Here is an 18,589-nt window from a genome sequence, read left to right as displayed (position 1 = left end):
AATGCTAACTTACAATGTTATTTTGCTGAGGAAGAATTTGATTTCATAGTTAATATAATTTAACCATGAAAGTAAGAGAGTTTCATTGACTTGGAGATGTTAGCAGGCCTAAAATTCACATAATAAGTTGTAATTGATATTTTCATGACCTTGAAAAGTCTCCTATAGAAATCCATTTTCTGCATGACAGTTGCCATATAAATAAAGACATTTTGTGTTTGGTCTTTGAATTTAAATGCTTAATATCTTAATTTCAATATAAAAACATTTTCTATATAACTTTGTTGTATTAAAACATATTGAAAGCAGTCTCAAAAATAGATTTCATTATGTACACTCCAAGTTCAATTTGAACTATATGGAACATATGTAATGATTATAATTTTAAGATAAGGAAAGATATGTGTACAAATACATTTCCCATATACCTTTATTCATTGCATTTAATGCCTCTTGCTCTATTTTTCCCTTGAGGAAAGGCATTTTTCCTTTTTTGTCATTTTCTTTCTTGGTAGTGAAAAAGTATAGACAGAGTCATTGTCACTAAAATGCCATAGGAAGTTATTTGGTTCTGCTTAATGAGATAACTTTCTAAGATGGTATTCTAAGAAATTCAAATGGAAGGATCCAGTATAAAGTAATTATTTTATCATCGTACTAAGTAAGATGAAGTTAAAATTTGCAATGTAAGTTAGTAAGTAAAATTCAGCTTCTTAAACACCTATCCAGAACCTCCTTTCTGATCAGTATTTTGTAAGAAATTATATAAGCAAATATAGCCCTCCATCTCTACCCTTCATGAGCTTATTAACATATCGGTTAGGGAAAGATATTTTCATCAATGAATTAATTAATATACATGAATTAATAAATTCTATAATAATAGTGAATATAGTTAGTAGTCAATATTTGTTTAATTTTTATTACCTTGCAAACATTACATTAAGTAGTTTAACTGCATTCTCACATAGAATTCTCAGGAAAGTTTCCATGAAATATATTCAATGTTTTATTGTGTTTGTCTTCTGGATTTAGAAACATACCCAAGAGGTGAAGGAACTTCTCCAAGGTCATGCAGCTGACATCTGAATTGAGGCAGTAGAACTACTATTATGTGCTCTCAATCACCAGAGGACATCCATGAATGTCACATGGAAAAGACAAGATAGGTACCTTACAAAGAGCTTCACAAAACACATGAGCCATGGGCTAGCCCTTGAATGATTATGTACAGACAATTTCATACAGATATGAAGGAGAACAGAAGAATTCCAAGGGAGGAAGAGAAGAGGAGATGGACAAAATAGAATGACTATAATATGTGCTGAAGCAAATGATCTAATACAATAGTGAGATGCTCTAAGGACTACACGAATAATCACGCTGACTACACTTAAGGAGGCCCCTGATGCTGTTATCAATTATACAAAACTTCCCGTGTCTATTTTCTCTTCCATTTTGTGATTTATTATTCCATTATTTCAGCACTCCTTTCACACCTTCAATAACTCTTCTTCAATCCTCACTATCAGCTTATGATATCACTTTCTTTTTAACTGAGAAAACAGAAGGAAATAGAAGAAAGTCTCCGCTAGTCCCCCCATTGCATCCACTCCCTTACTTGCGTTTGCAGCCCTGTTCTCTGTCTTCTCTCCTATCATTGTGAGCACGTTGTCCCTGCTTTTAATGACAGTCAGCCCTTCCACTGCACTCTAGATGCCCTCCGCTCTTAGTTACTCAGGTGCATTGTTCCAACAACTCTGTTCACCCCTTCAATCATCGATCCTTTTTTCTCTCTTGGGCTATTCCTAGCATGCAAACAAACTGTTTAGTCTTCCTTAAAAACAAAACATATAAACAAAATACCTCTTGAGACAACACTTCTCCTCATAGATATGTCCACTTCCCTTCTTGTTAAAGGGATTGTCTATGTCTTGAAAGACATGCCTATGCTCACTCTCTTAAACCTCTCCCCATCTCCATTTTGTCCTAAACCCACTTGAGTTAACGTTATTCTTCATAATACCAGCACTACTGTTCTTGCCAGCGTCGAACCCAGGTCTCCCACGTTGCAGGCAGATTCTTTACCATCTGAGCCACCAGGGAAGCCCTTTTAAGACATTATGCTGTCCTAATTTTCTCTTACCTCTGTGCTTAGTTTTTCTCTTTGTTATTTACTAGTGCTTGTTTTTTCCTTCCTAACCTCTACACATAGGAATGTCCTGAAAATATGTCCTTGGAGATGGCCTATTTTCTCTCACTCACTCCCTTGGCTATTTCCTTAGTCTCTTCATATTAAATATCCTCTCAACCTCCAATCTAGACTTCTTCTCTGACATCCAGAACTGAACATCTAACAGTGATATCTGCAGTCAAATATGTAACACTCATCTAAAACCAAACATGTCCAAACTCAGCACCGGATAATTGCCATAAAACCTCCTCCTTTCACAAAGTCTATCATCTTAGGAAATGGAAACATCACTGTTTCAGTTGCTCATGTTAAACTTTGGAGTCTCATTTGAGCTCCCTCTCTTGCAACCCATGTCTGACACATCAGCAGTTTCCAAACATTAGCTCTTCTCAACATTTCTACCACTGCCATCTTAGTCAAAGTTACCAATATTTTCACCTGAATTATTGTAATAATCTACTAAGTGGTTTTTTTGTTTGTTTGTTTTGCTTTGTTTTGATTTTTGCATTTCCTTTGGTTTACCCTATAGTCTCTAATTAAATATAATGGTCAAAGTGATCCTATTAAAATTTAAGCTACTTTTTGCTGCTACTTTGTTTAAATCTCTTCAATGCTTTGCACCTCCTTCAGGGAAAAAAACAAAGTCCTTTCAATGTCCTACCAAGCTCCATGTGATCTAGTTTCCCATTACTTCTCCTACATCCTGTGTTAGTATTTACACATCTTCTTAGTTGCAGGTACAGTGAAGACTGGAACACATGAATAATACTCCGACTTCAGGGCTTTAGAACTTTGTATTCCCTTTGTCTGAAATGTTTGTTCCCTGAATATGCTTATGGTTTGTTTCCTTACATTCAAGGTCTTTACTCAAATGTCACGTTCTCTCTGGGATCTTCCCTGGCCACATTATAGAAAATTATACACCTATGAAACCATCTATCTTCTGTCTCTGCTTTATTTTTTTATACTAGTGGCTACTTAATATAGAGCATGTTTTGCTTATTTATTTTCTTTATTTTTGTTTCAAACACTGAAGCATAAGTTCATTGAGTGCAAAGATCTTTTTATATTTTATTCACAGCTGTATCCCCGGTTCTTAGAAGAGATTTTGCTTTATGGTAGGCAGTCAATAAATATTTGTTGAGCAGATTTATAAATTAAATGATATTTATTCTGGTGGTATATAGAGGATGTAACAGGGGGAAAAGCTTGACTGATTTTGTAATCATGAAGAGAGCTGTTACAGGTTTTCAGAGGCAAACTGACATGATGACAGAGGTATGGATCTGCATTGGGCTAAGCTGGCATTTTTGTCATCTTTTATTCCAGCAGAACAGTTAGCCTGGAGCAGAATAAGAAAAAAATGAAAATTAGAAATAGTTCCATGTTGGGAATACTATAATGTGCTCTATAAAAAAGATCAGAAAAAAATGAAGTAGCTGGAATTTAGTGGTAGCTAAGAGAGAGCTGACATTGTTAAATTTAAATTTGAAGTGTCCTCCTTTTTTTAGCTTCAATTTATTGAGAAACTATTGGGTACATTTGACTATGCTCGGTGCTTATAAGCTCTCAGCTTTTAGTCCTCCTTTCCAGTTCTCCAATTAGGCTGTAAAAGTAAGTAAGTGGCACTATTCCCATTTGAGAATTAAGGAAATTCGGGGGAAAAGATACGTTTGTTTGGACTGAACTACTGGAAAGGGCTTTCTTCCATAATTTCCTCTAACCTTGCTGCCAGATTTCTCTTCCCAGTCTTTGGATGATTGATTTATCTGCATCTTCTGGGTATTTTCAACTAGTACAAAGGTCACATTTCCAAGTAGTAATAGTGTAACCTAGTTTCAGAGTAAAAGTAGGTGGTCATCTTATTCTCCAGTGTGGTAGACATCCATGTTTCCATTTTTAGTGAGGGGCATTTTGGAAACTTCGTCACTGAACAGTTGCCAGCATGGACCTAGGACTCCTAGCTGACATCTTTCTGTCTCCCTCCCCAGTGTAGGATTCTGCTTTAGACAATAAAACACCTAAAGACTTGCTTCTGGGGCTTCCTGCTTCAGCAGAAAGCCCCACAGAGCAGAGCCTAGTCGAGAGGACTTGAACCCAGCTACCTTTTACTGTGTCCACTTGGAAACTGAGGCTCCTTGCCACAAGAAGTTACTTCTTCACCCACTGATACTTCTCTCCACCCAGTGCTTTACAGACTCTTCTAGGATACTTCCTACCTCATATATCAAGGAAATCAAGTCATAGTTCCCCAAGTAACTTTTATATTTTTTAATTAATTTATTTTTTATTAAAGGATAATTGCTTTACAGAATTTTGCTGTTTTCTGTCAAACCTCAACATGCATTATTTCAAGTTACAGATTCACAGTCAATAAATGTCCATATAAGAGTGAGGTTCAGTTCAGTGCAGTTTAGTTGCTCAGTCGTGTCCAACTCTTTGCAACCCCATGAACCGCAGCATGCCAGGCCTACATGTCCATCACCAACTCCCAGAGTCCACTCAAACCCATGTCCATTGAGTTGGTGATGCCATCCAACCATCTCATCCTCTGTTGTCCCCTTCTCCTCCTGCCCTCAATCTTTCCCAGCGTCAGGGTCTTTTCATATGAGTCAGCTCTTATATCAGGTGGCCAAAGTATTGGAGTTTCAGCTTCAGCATCAATCCTTCCAATGAATATTCAGGACTGATTTCCTTTAGGATGGACTGGTTTGATCTCCTTGCAGTCCAAGGGACTCTCAAGAGTCTTTTCCAACACCACAGTTAAAAGCATCAATTGTTTTGCACTCAGTTTTCTTTATAGTCCAAATCTCACATCCATACATGACCACTGGAAAAACCATAGCCTTGACTAGACAGACCTTTGTTGACAAAATAATGTCTCTGCTTTTCATATGCTGTCTAGGTTGATCATAACTTTCCTTCTAAGGAGTAAGCATCTTTTTTTATATTCATGGCTGCAGTCACCACCTGCAGTGATTTTGTGGCCCAGAAAAATAGTCAGCCACTGTTTCCACTGTTTCCCCATCTATTTGCCTTGAGTGATGGGACCAGATGCCATGATCTTAGTTTTCTGAATGTTGAGCTTTAAGCCAACTTTTTCGCTCTCCTCTTTCACTTTCATCAAGAGGCTCTTTAGTTCTTCTTTACTTTCTGCCATTAGGGTGGTATCATATGCATATCTGAGGTTATTGATATTTCTCCTGGCAGGAGTGAGGTGCTGATCTCTAAAAGGCAGTCACAACTTCTGAAAGGAAATCTCTTGAGATCCCTGTAATTTGGCTTGATAAGTGCAAAATACCTTTCTCCCTTACCCGAGAAGTAGGAAATCCCACCACACACCTAGTGACTTTGAATTCCCTTACTTCATTGACTCTTATTCAACTTTCTAATCTCCTCTTATAGAGGCAGGAGGTGGGTGATAGAGATTTAGAGTCACAGTATCAGCTCTGATATCTTTCCAGCAGTTTTTTTTTTTTTAATCACCTGTCACTTTCTGGCTTAGTTTAGAGACTTGCTGAAATTCCAGAAGTTATTTTTCTTATCCTGTTATCATCTATCTTTCACCAGCAGTGTATACATTGCAAAGTCAGAATCTGTACAAGGATCTCTGACACCAAAGTGGTGCCCTTCCTGATGTTCCTTATTTGTGTTCCTTGAGAGGGCAGAGGACAATGATATATGTGTAGAGAAGTGAGGGGGCAATGGTAAGAAGATTGAGATTCTAAGGAGAAGCATACATATGGAAGGCTGCATTGTGCCTTGTAAACTTGAGGACCAGTTAACGTGTACTGTACTATTAATGAGTAGTCAGCTAGAATGGGTATGTCTGCATTTAAGGCACCTAGAAGTTCATGCCAAATGCATCTCAAGACCAGATGATTTAAGTGGACTCTGGAATAGGAAGGAAAATGAATGTGAGTCCTACAGTGGTATGATTTTAGGGAGCCCAAAATTGATATGCATTGTGGTGGGAGTGGGGACAAGTGGGAATAAAGGAATGATTAAGTGGGTGTCTGAGACAGATGGTGTGGACTTCAAATAAAGAAACCCACAGGCTGGTGGATACATAATGATGAGAGTAGCATTGGGGAATAAGGAAAAATTGGACAACCCCATCCCAAGAAATCGAGAAGTGTAGGATGAAATAAGACCTTTAAATGTTTACTCCCTTTGAAAATAAAAATTGTGCAAGATCAAATAACACTTGGAAGAACATTTTTTCAATGTTTTTGTTATAACCTCTCATTATAGTCAAGAAGATCAGATAAGAAAAGATAAGACTGAACAACATATTAGAATCAAGTATTTTTTTTTATAAAAAAATGTTTTCCCATCCTAACATAAATACTCAATCAGAAACAATAAACAAAAAAAGCTGAATTTGAATGAGAAGCTGTCATATACCTGGAATTTAAGTAGTAAATAAAATTTTATTGGTAGAAGAATTACCAATTTGGATATGTGGGGAAATGTTCATTTTACAGTAAAATTGTTGTCATGTACAATTCCATAATAACATAACTTTAAAAAGAAAAGACATTTAATGCCTTTCATAAACAGTTTCGGTCATCTGAGAGTCAGTTCAGCTGTGAGTGATTTTAACAGAAGTAAATTGCTTCAACTGTGTGTTTAATAGACTGTATCACAAAACTGCAACCCGAAAACAGAAGGCTGGGAGACAGGAGGTAAACGTGAGATGTGTGTGTTACAGCCATAGCCTGGCCGTAGCACATACTTTTTGGGAGAACCTATCTGGGGCTACCAAACTACCATATTCTTGGTAATAGGGGTGATAGACATAGATAGGGTCTTCCTAGTAAAGCATATTCATTTTTTATACATGCAAGAAATATTTTTGTCTTACAAAGAACATTATTAGAGAAAGAGAGTTAAGTAACACAGGTACCTATTTTCACTATGCTTAAAAATGGCAACCTAAACTACTGGTAGATTATTCTTTTTACCTTTATGAAATTATAATGATGAAAGTTTTAGTTTGGTGTCACCTTAAATATATGACTAGACTTCACACTGCCCATATTGTGTTTATAGTCACCCTTTTGTAAACTTATTGTGATCATTATTGTGACTTATATTTCCCGCTCATGTTTTACTACACTCAGTATACAAAATGTCAGATGACTTAGTATCATCACTTTTAGTGGCTATCTGAGTTTCCCAAAGCTGTTCATGAAAAAGGTCCATGCTGTGTCACAACCCACAGTCTTTGAATAAAGTAAGTGTTCCACTCTTCATCTCACTGCTATTGTCTGTTTGACATCCAGACTGTGGCAAACATGTGATCACTGGGGCAGTTTTCTTTTTGACATAGAGTACTTGGAGTGGCTGTGCATGCTTTGGGACAGAACACACCAAACTAATTCACTTACCTCATTCACTAAATACATATTAGAGCTGACCACATGCCAGGAGCCAGTGCCAGATCCTACGATTGGAAATGAGTTAGACATATTCCCTGCCACTGTGGATTTTACTTTCTAGTTGAGGAAAACAGAATCATATGTAAGAAACACCTTTTGTTAGAAAGTGTAGCATAATCAATTGATCTGCTTTAACACACACATATAGCACTTTTTAAAGCTCTGTTTTTCAAGGGCTGAAAAAGGAATTCTTCTAGTACTAAGGGAGCTTTTGATGATTAAGCAGCTTTGAGGAATTAGTTTAAATGTCTGAAAGTTTCAAAAGAAGAGGCAACTTTTGAATGAGCTTTTGGGAGTGGTCAAAATGGCAGCATTCAAAGTAAAGCAAAGTTTTTTTTTTCCTTTCTCCTTTCCTCTTCATTCCTTTCTCTTCCTGAACATTCGGTCCAAAAGCCATTAGGTACAGCTGAACATAGGAGGAGAACTGTGGTCAGACAGTCAGTCAGAAGCTAGGCAAAATGAGAAGGGGGTCCTAGTCAGCACTGAGTATCAGAACCGGTAGGGTACGGGATGCGCAACCACATTGCATCAGAGCCCAAACAGGGTGAGAAGAAAGGCATCATAGCAAAGAGCACTTGTATGGGGTATCAAGAGCTGTGTAAGTCTAGATGACAATCCCAGGGAAGGTGGCCTAGAATGGCATCTCAGAACATGAACAGCACTAAGAAAACGTCATCCCCATAGGAGAGCTATCAAGAATGGATAGCACCTGAGTGAGGAGAAGGGTGCTTTCACATGGGGGCCAGCGGATTTAAGATTTCATAGCCAAGTCAAATCTGCAAGACATCAGTGTATGAGGAGAGTCCAAGTGGGATTAGTAGGTTTCTATGCAGGAGCTGGCTTAGGCCAGGATGTTGGATCCTCAGTAAGTTGAGGGGGCCACAGGACTGGAAAAGATCAGGTTTCCAAAGAAATTCCAAAGAAAAGCAATGCCAAAGAATGCTCAAACTACCAATTGCTCACGTCACACACCAGCAAACTAATGCTCAAAATTCTCCAAGCCAGGCTTCAATAGTATGTGAACCATGAAGTTCCACATGTTCAAGCTGGATTTAGAAAAGGCAAAGGAACCAGAGATCAAATTGTCAACATCTGTTGGATCATCAAGAAAGCAAGAGAGTTCCAGAAAAACATCTATTTCTGCTTTGTTAACAATGCCAAAGCCTTTGTGTGGATCACAATAAACTGTGGAAAATTCTTAAAGAGATGGGAATACCAGACCACCTGACCAGCCTCTTAAGAAATTTCAGGAAGCAATGGTTAGAACTGGACATGGAACAACAGACTGGTTCCAAATAGAGAAAGGAGTATGTCAAGGCTGTATATTGTCACCCAGCTTATTTAACTTATATGCAGACTACATCATGGAAAATGCTGGGGTGATGAAGCACAAGCTGGAATCAAGATTTCCAGGAAAAATATCAATAACCTCAGATAGGCAGGTGACACCACACTTACGGCAGAAAGCGAAGAAGAACTAAAGAGCCTCTTGATGAATGTGAAAGAGGAGAGGAGAGTGAAAAAGTGAAAAATCTCCGAGACGGAACCCTGACTGAGAGCGCTGCCGCCATGAAGCCAGGGCCGCCTCACCACGCTAGGGCCACCCACAGGGCTGGCGCTGGGCCAGAGCTGCAGCCTGGCCCCACCGGAGGGATGCTACTGCCTACACTGCTGCTGCTGCTGGCAGGGCATGCCAAGGGGGCCCAGCGCTGGCGCAGTGACAACTTTGAGAGGCCCATGGACCTCGAGGACTCTGGAGATGATGACTCCTTCCCTGATGATGAGCTGGACGACCTCTACTCCTGGTCGGGATCCAGCTACTTTGAGCAGGAGTCAGGCATTGACAGCCATGCAGTTCAGCCCAGATGTTGCCCTAGCAATGTCCACCACACCTTCGGTGCTGCCCACCATGGACATCCAGCCTGTGGGCACCCCGTTTGAAGAGTTATTGAGCGCCCCACCCCAAAGCCAGCCACTAGCCCCCCACTGGTGACAGAGGTGCCAGAAGAGCCCAGCCAGAGAGCCATCACCATCTCTACTCCTACGGCTACCACCACTGCCACCACCACAGGGGCCCCGATGGTGGCCACCGCCGTCCCCAGCATCCCTGCAGTGCCCCCGTCCACGGCCACCACCTCTGTCATAAGGACTACCAGCATATGGAGGCTTCTGCCTCTTCCACTGACCACAGTGGCCACAGCCCGGGCCACCACCCCAGCAGTGCCCTCACCTCCCACCACAGTGGCTATCTTGGACACAGAAGCCCCAACTCCCAGGCTGACCAGCACAGCTACCTCCAGGCCAAGGGCCCTTCCCAGGCCAGCTACCACCCAGAAGCCTGACATCCCTGAGAAGAGCACCCTGCCCCTGGGGACCACCGCCCCTGGACCCACGGAGGTGGCTCAGACCCCAACTCCAGAGTCCTTCCTCACCACCATCTGGGATGAGCCAGAGATGCCAGTGAGCGGGGGACCCAGTGGGGACCTTGAGCTGTCAGAGGGAGCGACCACATAGCCAGACACAGCCAATGAGGTGGTGGTTGTGGGTGGGGCCTCTGCCCAGGACGCTGCCCAAGGGTGCCTGCCCAGGCCCTGGCATCCTGGACAGTGCCATCGACTCAGGCAGCTCGGCAGCTCAGCTTCCCCAGAAGAGCATCCTGGAGCAGAAGTAGGTGCTTGTAGCTGTGATCATGGGTGGGGTTGTAGGCACCCTCTTTGCCACCTTCCTGGTCACACTGTTCATCTACCGCATGAAGAAGAAGGATGAGGGCAGCTACATGCTGGAAGAGCCCAAGCAGGCAAGTGTCACATACCAGAAGCCTGACAAGCAAGAGGAGTTCTACGCCTAATGGAGCCAGAGTGCCTCCTTGTAGCCTCAGCACTACCCCTACGTCCACTCCCTGGCCTGGCACCACCAGTCCTGGCCTGGAACTGGGCCTGGGAGACATCCTGGCCCCGCTTCATCTCTGCCACCTGCCCAATGTCTGCCCACACTGCCAGCCTCACACAGCTCTTCCCCAAGGGACAGGGGGCATTGCCATCTGCTCCAGACTGTGCCCTTATGAGCTCATCATTTGTTCCACATCCTCATCCCCCAACCACCAGCTTGGGGCTTTAGGACCTCACATCAGATGGACAGGGGGAAGGGAACTCCTGATTGGCTGGTGGATGAAGGGGTGAAACTTCAGCCCCAACCTGGTCCCACAGGGCTGGCTGAGGTTTCCGTTTGGAGGCAGAGAGGCATTCCAGCTGGTTTCTAGGACAAGCATTTGGCAAGCTCAGCCCTTGAAATCATTGGGACACCGCATCCTGTTGATCCTGTCCTAGGCTCACTCTGCCTGGGCGAGACGGTACCCCTCACCCACCAGCCTGATTTGTCCTGGCCTTTCTGGGGTTGTGGGGTCATTTTCCCTCACCGCTGCTCAATGCACGTGCACCCACAGGCTTCACTTCCTTCCTCGTCTGCCCCAAGTTCTGAGAATGCTCAGGCAGCCACTTGTGAGGAGGGGCTTGCACCTCCTTCTTCCTAGTGGACTCTGCACAGACACCGTCTCTCACATGATTACACGTATTGTCACACACAAAGAGAAAAGCACACCATGACAAAATCACACACAATCTTGACCACCTAGCTAATCCAGATATGTCACAGACACACACATTCTTCCAAAGATGTTTATTCTCATATATTTCTTATGTGCCCCCCTCCAAATGCTAATGACAATGGAAGTCACTAATCATCATAACCTAATGGTTAAAAAAAAAAAAAAAACATTCAGAAACTAAGATCATGGCATCTGATCCCATCACTTCATGGCAAAGAGATGGGGAAACAGGAGAAACAGTGACAGACTTTATTTTGGGGGGCTCCAAAATCACTGCAGATGGTGACTGCAGCTATGAAATTAAAAAACACTTGCTCCTTGGAAGAAAAGCTATGACAAACCTAGACAGCATATTAAAAAGCAGCAACATTGCTTTGCCAACAAAGGTCCATCTAGTCAAAGCTATGTTTTTTCCAGTAGTCATGTATGGATGTGAGAGTTGGACTATAAAGAAGGCTGAGTGCCGAAGAATTGATGCGTTTGAACTGTGGTGTTGGAGAAGATTCTTGAGAGTCTCTTGGACTGCAAGGAGATCCAACCAGTCCATCCTAATAGAAATCAATCCTGAATATTCATTGGAATGACTGATGCTGAAGCTGAAACTCCAATACTTTGGCCACCTGATGTGAAGAACTGACTCATTTGAAAAGACCCTGATGCTGGGAAAGATTGAAGGCAGGAGGAGAAGGGGACAACAGAGGATGAGATAGTTGGATGGCATCACTGACTCAATGGACATGAGTGTGAGTAAACTATGGGAGTTGGTGATGGGCAGGGAGGCCTGGCATGCTGCAGTCCATGGGGTAGCAAAGAGTTGGACATGACTGAGTAACTGAACTGAAGGTGATGGGGGGCTGCTAGGTGGCAAGGTAGTCCAGAACTGCAGGTCAGAGCAGGATAGAATGACAGGAAGCTGGCCACATAGAGTTTGGACAGCATCCTATGCTGAGTTTCAGAGATCATGTGTAGTGGGGAGAAGACGGCAGAGGGGATGGGAGATTGGTTTCATATAGTGGGATTGATTGAGCAAATCAGGAAACTTGCTGTCAAAAAGGAAGATAAAAACATGGAAAGGGAAATTTTAGAATGAACCCTGTGAAATTAAAATGGAGCTGGGAATATCAATATTGACTTCTAGATTCTATTATAGAAAGAATAACAGATTAAAAACATTTTAAAGATAGTGTATCCATGCATTATATATGTTTGAGTATGTGTACACACACACACACACACATGGATATTCCTACTTCTGTCCACTGAGAGGGCTTGGAAACAATGACATCCCAATAACAATGAGCATTCCTGAAGCTATATCTTGAATTTCTTAATAAATCTACATGGAATAAGATCCTTAGAGAAACACCTGATTGCTATCTTGGGTCAGTGGAAGTATGAGTGACTTTAGAACATCTTGTACCTGAGAGCATAAAGAATAATGGAGGATACAGAAGCCAAGGTATAGGGGCTGCAACAAACCAAATTTGGGACAAATTGGGCATCAAAATAAATAATGCTATGAATGAATTGCAGACTAATGAAAAAATAAGATTCCATTAGTCTATATCACTATGAATAAATGAATAAGTAGACATTTTGGTGAGCAATGGGACATGTAAACAGCTTTAACAGTCTTCTGAACAAAGATAGTTAATTACAAAAAAATAGAGGACACTGTCTTAAGTGAGAAAGTGGACACTGTCAGCAATACAATGAGTCAAAATCTTGCCCCACCTGATAGTGTGTAGCATCTTATTCGATGTTCCTGCTGGACATGCATAATTTGAATCTAATCATGAGAGACATTAAACAAATCCGCACCGAAGGACATTCAACAACAACAACATCAACAACAAAAACTGGTCTGTAAACTTGCAAATGTCAAGGTCACGCAAGTCAAGGATTGGTTGAGTTTGAAGAGTCTAATGAGACATGACTGTCACATGCAACTTATGCATTTGAACTTAAGCCTTTTGCTGTAAAGACATTACTAGAACAATTGGTGAAATCTGACTAGTGTAAGAATTAAATGGTAGTAATGGATCAATTCTAATTTATTTATTTTAATTGTTATATTGTAGTTTTATAAACTGCATATCCTTATTTCCAGAAAATTCTGAAGTGTTGAGGTTGATGGCTTATTATGTTATTAACTGAATTTCTTTTGTGCTATTGTGCTATTTTTAATTATATTTTCTTGGAGTATAGTTGCTTTACAATGTTAGTTTCTGCTGTACAGCAAAGTGAACCAGCTGTAAGTATACACATATCTGCCCCTCCCCTGTTGCATTTCTTTTCCATTTAGGCCACCATAGAGCAATGAGTATTATTCAGTAGGTTCTTATTGGTTACTTATAGAGTTTTTGAGAATGTAATTTTTTGAAGTCTGAATTGAAGATGGGTTGTTTGTTCAAAATTATTTCAGAAGCTGATAAAAGTATGACTATAGTATCTTAAGTGTTAGGACTTAGTTTCCTTAAGGTGAAGATTGTTTTACAGCAGGTCTATTAGTGAGTATTCTTGGGATTAGTATCTTTGGGCAGGAGGAGAAAGAAGCAGGACTGTGCAGTTGGAAAATCCCAGTAGTTTGCTGATAAATGTTTAATATATGGTTCTCTGAAATAATAATGATATTTTTAAAGTCCTGATTTATATTGTTTGTACTTTCCCATAGTGAAAATGCTCTTATTGTGGCAGATTTTAAGGTACACACTTAGCATCACTGGATGTGATGCACAGGTCAGCTCTAATGTGCTGGTACCAACCAGCTCCAGCACATCACTGAGTTGAGCTATGATGTCTGAATAGAAGCTTCAGGCAATCCTATGGGGGAGGGTTTGAAGATAGAATGCACTTTTAAAGTGGTCCCAGATTGGCACAAGTGGGCCAGATCACTGACCCACGAATCGATCCACCAGTGAATATTGATGCCTTAGGAAGAAGGCATGCCACTGAGAAAATTGTCTCTCTTCCCTCAAGGCAATCTTGAAAGCCAGCCTGGCAATTAGGGCTGTTTTCTGGCAGCACTCAAGCAGTTTAGATGTTTGTTGATTTGTTCCCTCCCCTGGATGAAGAATCTAGGGAGCACATCATAGCACCCATTATGTTCAGTGATGAATCCTCATATCTGGTTTTTAACCAAATTCATAAGAAATTGCTTCCCAGGTGATGCAGTGATAAAGAATCCACCTACCAATGCAGGAGACACAGGAGATGCAGCTTCCATCCAATCTCCTGGAATAGGAAATGGCAACCCACTCCAGTATTCTTGCCTGGAAAACTCCATGGACAGAGAAGTCTGTCAGGCTACAGCCCTGGGGTCATAAAGAGACAGAGACAACTGAACACACCCACACACATTTGTGTGTGTATCTTTAAAATCTCTTCTCATTCTCAACTCTGTATCTGCTCTCACCATATCAGGAGTTCCAATAAATTTTATTTAAAACTCTTAATTTTAGTCATTAAATGAAGTTTAAAACATAACAATTATGAAAGATAAGTGTTAAGTTCTGAGGAATCTTTATAAATATAATGGATAATCTGGCATTTATAGAAAAAACAATTTTCTCTTGAAAAGTAGCTTTTTCCAATGATCTTTATTTCCATAGTGTTTCATTAAGTTACCACTTTTAGTAGATGGAATGGTGTTATTCCCCCATCTGTCTGTATGTATGTCTACATCCAAATACCCAGAACCTGTGAATATCATCTTATATAGCATAAATGACTTTGTGGATGTAATTAAGTATATATTGAGCTGGAGAGATTATCCTGGATTATGTGTGTGGTCCCAGGGTAAGAGGGTGCAGGAGGAGTCAGAGTGAGAGAGAAGGCCATGTGATAATGGAAGCAGAGACTGGAGGGATGTACTTTGACAGTGGAAGGAGGTTTACAAGTCAAAGACTACAAGAGCCTCTCCAGCTAGAAAAGGCAAGCTGGTGGGTTCTCCCTGCAGAGCCTACAGAAGGAGCCAGCTCTTCTGACACCTTGACTTCAGCCTGATAAAACTTAATTTCAGATTTCCAGCTTCCAGAACTCTAAAAGGATACATTTGTGCTGTTTTAAGCCACTATATTTGTGTAATTTGCTACAGTAGCCAAAGATAATGAAAATACCAACCTACCCTAAGGGGAGCCCAAAAGGTATTCTTCTAGGTCTGGCATGCAAAATCCATTTAAGGTTTACAAGGACTTGAGATGCTGATTGTAGCTGATACACAACTTTCATGGTATAGAAGCAGTCCTCCAGGTTGATCTTTGTACAAACTAGTTTTCTTTGGTTTCAAGGATGAGAAGCCATTTCTAACTGAAACAAAAGGAAAATATATTTATAGTATATAAGGTAACATGCTCCATGAGAAGAGGAAGAAGTGAATGTCTTAAGGCATAGGAACCCAAGTGTATCCAGAGATCTGGGGAGCAGGAGCAAAACTTCTAGAATGAATGAAGTCACCTAACTCTTGGACAATACAAGATTCAGATTCCAAAAACAGTTTTTTGTATTGTCCAACTTGAGTCACAGAAAAGCTGTACTTTTATTTGCTTAATTTTTAATTAACTTTTATTGGAGTATAGTTGCTTTACAATGTTGTGTTACTTTCTACTGTACAGAAAATGAATCAGTCACATAAGTACATATATCCGCCCCTCTTTTGGACTTCCTTCCCATTCAAGTTGCCACAGTTCATTAAGTAGAGTCCCCTGTGCTATTCAGTATGTTTTCATTAGTTACCTATTTTATACATATTGTGAATAGTGTATATAGCCAAGACATGGAAGCAACATAGATGTCTATCAACAGAGGAATAGATAAAGAAGATGTGGTAGATATATGCAATGGAATATTACTCAGCCGTAAAAAAGAACAAAACTGGGTCATTTATACAGATGTGGATTAACCTAGAGAGTGTCATACAGAGTAAAGTAAGTCAGAAGGAAAAAGATGTATTTTTAACTGATAGGTCGCCAAGACTATGATCAATGAGGAGAATGTACAGGATATCATTCTGGATAGCTATCCACTTGGTTAATTGTGGCCATATATCTGATTGACTCAGGACTGTATCTACTGCCTGGAATAATTATTAACAGCCCAATATGGACAATAAATCTCATAGTTATTATAACTCTACTGTCTCTGGCAGAGAGGCAGCATAGCACAGTGGCTAATGTCACAGATTTTTTTCTCTCATATGTAACATGAAAATAATAATAATGCCTATATTTTAAGGTTGTGAGGAGATTTGAATGAGCTAAATATGCAAAAATAGATATGTTAAAGTATTGGAAAAATATCTGGGTATTATTACATTTTCCTTGTGATGTCATTTTATATTTTATAAAAACATGGAGAAGGAAATGGCAACCCAGTTAAGTGTTCTTGACTGGAAAATCCCATGGACAGAGGAGTCTGGTAGGCTACAGTCCATGTGGTTGCAAAGAGTCAGACACGGCTGAGCAACTTCACTTCCACTTCACTTTCTGTTTTATTGACTGCACCAAAGCCTTTGACTGTGTAGATCACAACAAACTGTGGAAAATTCTTAATGAGAAGGGAATACCAGAACACCATACATGCCTCCTAAGAAATCTGTATGCAGGTCAAGAAACAACAGTTAGAACCAAACATGGAACAATGGACTGGTTCCATTGGGAAAGGAGTATGTTAAGGCTGTATATTGTCACCCTGCTTATGCAACTTATATGTAGAGTACATCATGTGAAATGAAGGGTTGGATGAAGCACAAGCTGGAATCAAGGTTGCCGGGAGAAATATCAATAACCAGATATGTAGATCTCAGATATGTATATGACAACATCCTTATGGCAGAAAGTGAAGAGGAACTGAAGAGCCTCTTGATGAAAGTGAAAGAGGAGAGTGAAAAAGCTGGCTTAAAACTCAGCATGCAAAAAACTAAGATCATGGCATCCAGTCCTATCACTTCGTGGCAAATAGGTCGGGAAACAATGGAAACAGTGAGAGACTTTTTTTTCTTGGGCTCCAAAATCACAGGAGATGGTGACTGCAGCCATGAAATTAAAAGACGCTTGCTCCTTGGAAGAAAAGCTATGACCAACCTAGACAGCATATTAAAAAGCCGAGACATTACTTTGCTGACAAAGGTCCGTCTAGTCAAAGCTATGGTTTTTCCAGTAGTCATGTATGGATGTAAGAGTTGGGCCATAAAGAATGCTGAATGCTGAAGAATTGATGCTTTTGAACTGTGGTGTTGGAGAATCCTCTTGAGAGTCCCTTGGACTGCAAAGAGATCCAACCAGTCCGTCCTAAAAGGAAATCAGTCCTGAATATTCATTGGGAGGACTGATGCTGAAGCTGAAACTCCAATACTTTGGCCACCTGATGTGAAGAACTGACTCATTTAAAAAGATCCTGATGCTGGGAAAGATTGATGGCAGGAGGAGAAGGGGACAACAGTGGATGAGATGGTTGGCTGGCATCGCTGACTGGATGGGGAGTTGGTGACGTACAGGGAAGCCTGGCATGCTTCAGTCTATGAGGTTGCAAAGTGTCAGACACACTGAGGTACTGAACTGAGCTGATTATTACATTTTCCTTGTGATGTCATTCTATATTACCCCTAAATTATTAAATAATAAAATGACCTTGTAAGAAATTCCAACTTGAAATATCCAGCACTGAAGATTAAAAGGAAGAAAGATTTGATTTAACAGATGACACTTGCAGAACAATTTGTGTAGTTTTGTTGGAAAATCTTTGGATTCGGAAGGCTTTATTCAACTCCAAAATTGAACAAGCAGTAGTTTCACCTTGGCTTTTTACTTCAACTTTCTTAGCCTCTCTTTTCTCAATTGTTCAGTTGTTGATCAAAAATAATACTTTAAATCATATAGTATTTGGCTGGCCTTCTTAGACATAAAGGCATGTTAATTTCCTTCTCCTTGCTGAAAGAAGTGACTACTAAGGTTAGAAATTTTTTTCAGAATGAACAACTACATAGAGGGCTTGGAAGGGGTCTTCTAAACATTCCTTACCATGCAGAGGAGCTCCAACCACTCCTTAAAAAATTCTCAATCACAGAGTAGGATGAGAAGGGTTAACACTACCTGCTATTCTAGGAACTTGTCCTCAATTCCACTTGCCTCCTACCATTTCCCTGTAACTTGAAACACACTAATGTATAACACTTATGTTATCATTTTCATGCTTTCAGTCTATAAAATGGTTCCACAAGCTATATCTCAAAGGAATTTCAAAACAGCACATGAGTTGCCAAGTCAGATAGCAATCCCATTTCACAGATGGGAGATACAAAATTCAGAGAGGTTAATTGACTTGATAGATAATATAGTATATAATTGGAAG

General features: G+C 40.5%; 1 protein-coding gene and 1 pseudogene across 19 annotated transcripts in view; both read left to right on the top strand.

Moving 5' to 3' along the window:
• Positions 1–18,589, top strand: part of GALNT13 (polypeptide N-acetylgalactosaminyltransferase 13) — a 556,330-nt gene that overhangs the window by 229,066 nt on the left and 308,675 nt on the right. The window lies entirely within an intron of this gene.
• LOC145540861 (syndecan-3 pseudogene) lies at positions 9,208–10,486 on the top strand (annotated as a pseudogene).

Source organism: Giraffa tippelskirchi, chromosome 3 (assembly GCF_054371585.1).
Source record: "Giraffa tippelskirchi isolate mGirTip1 chromosome 3, T2T-mGirTip1v1.2.pri, whole genome shotgun sequence".
In the NCBI taxonomy this organism is placed as follows: Eukaryota; Metazoa; Chordata; class Mammalia; order Artiodactyla; family Giraffidae; genus Giraffa; species Giraffa tippelskirchi.
Note: the sequence above shows the minus strand (reverse complement) of the source record. Positions and strands in the feature narration are given on the sequence as shown.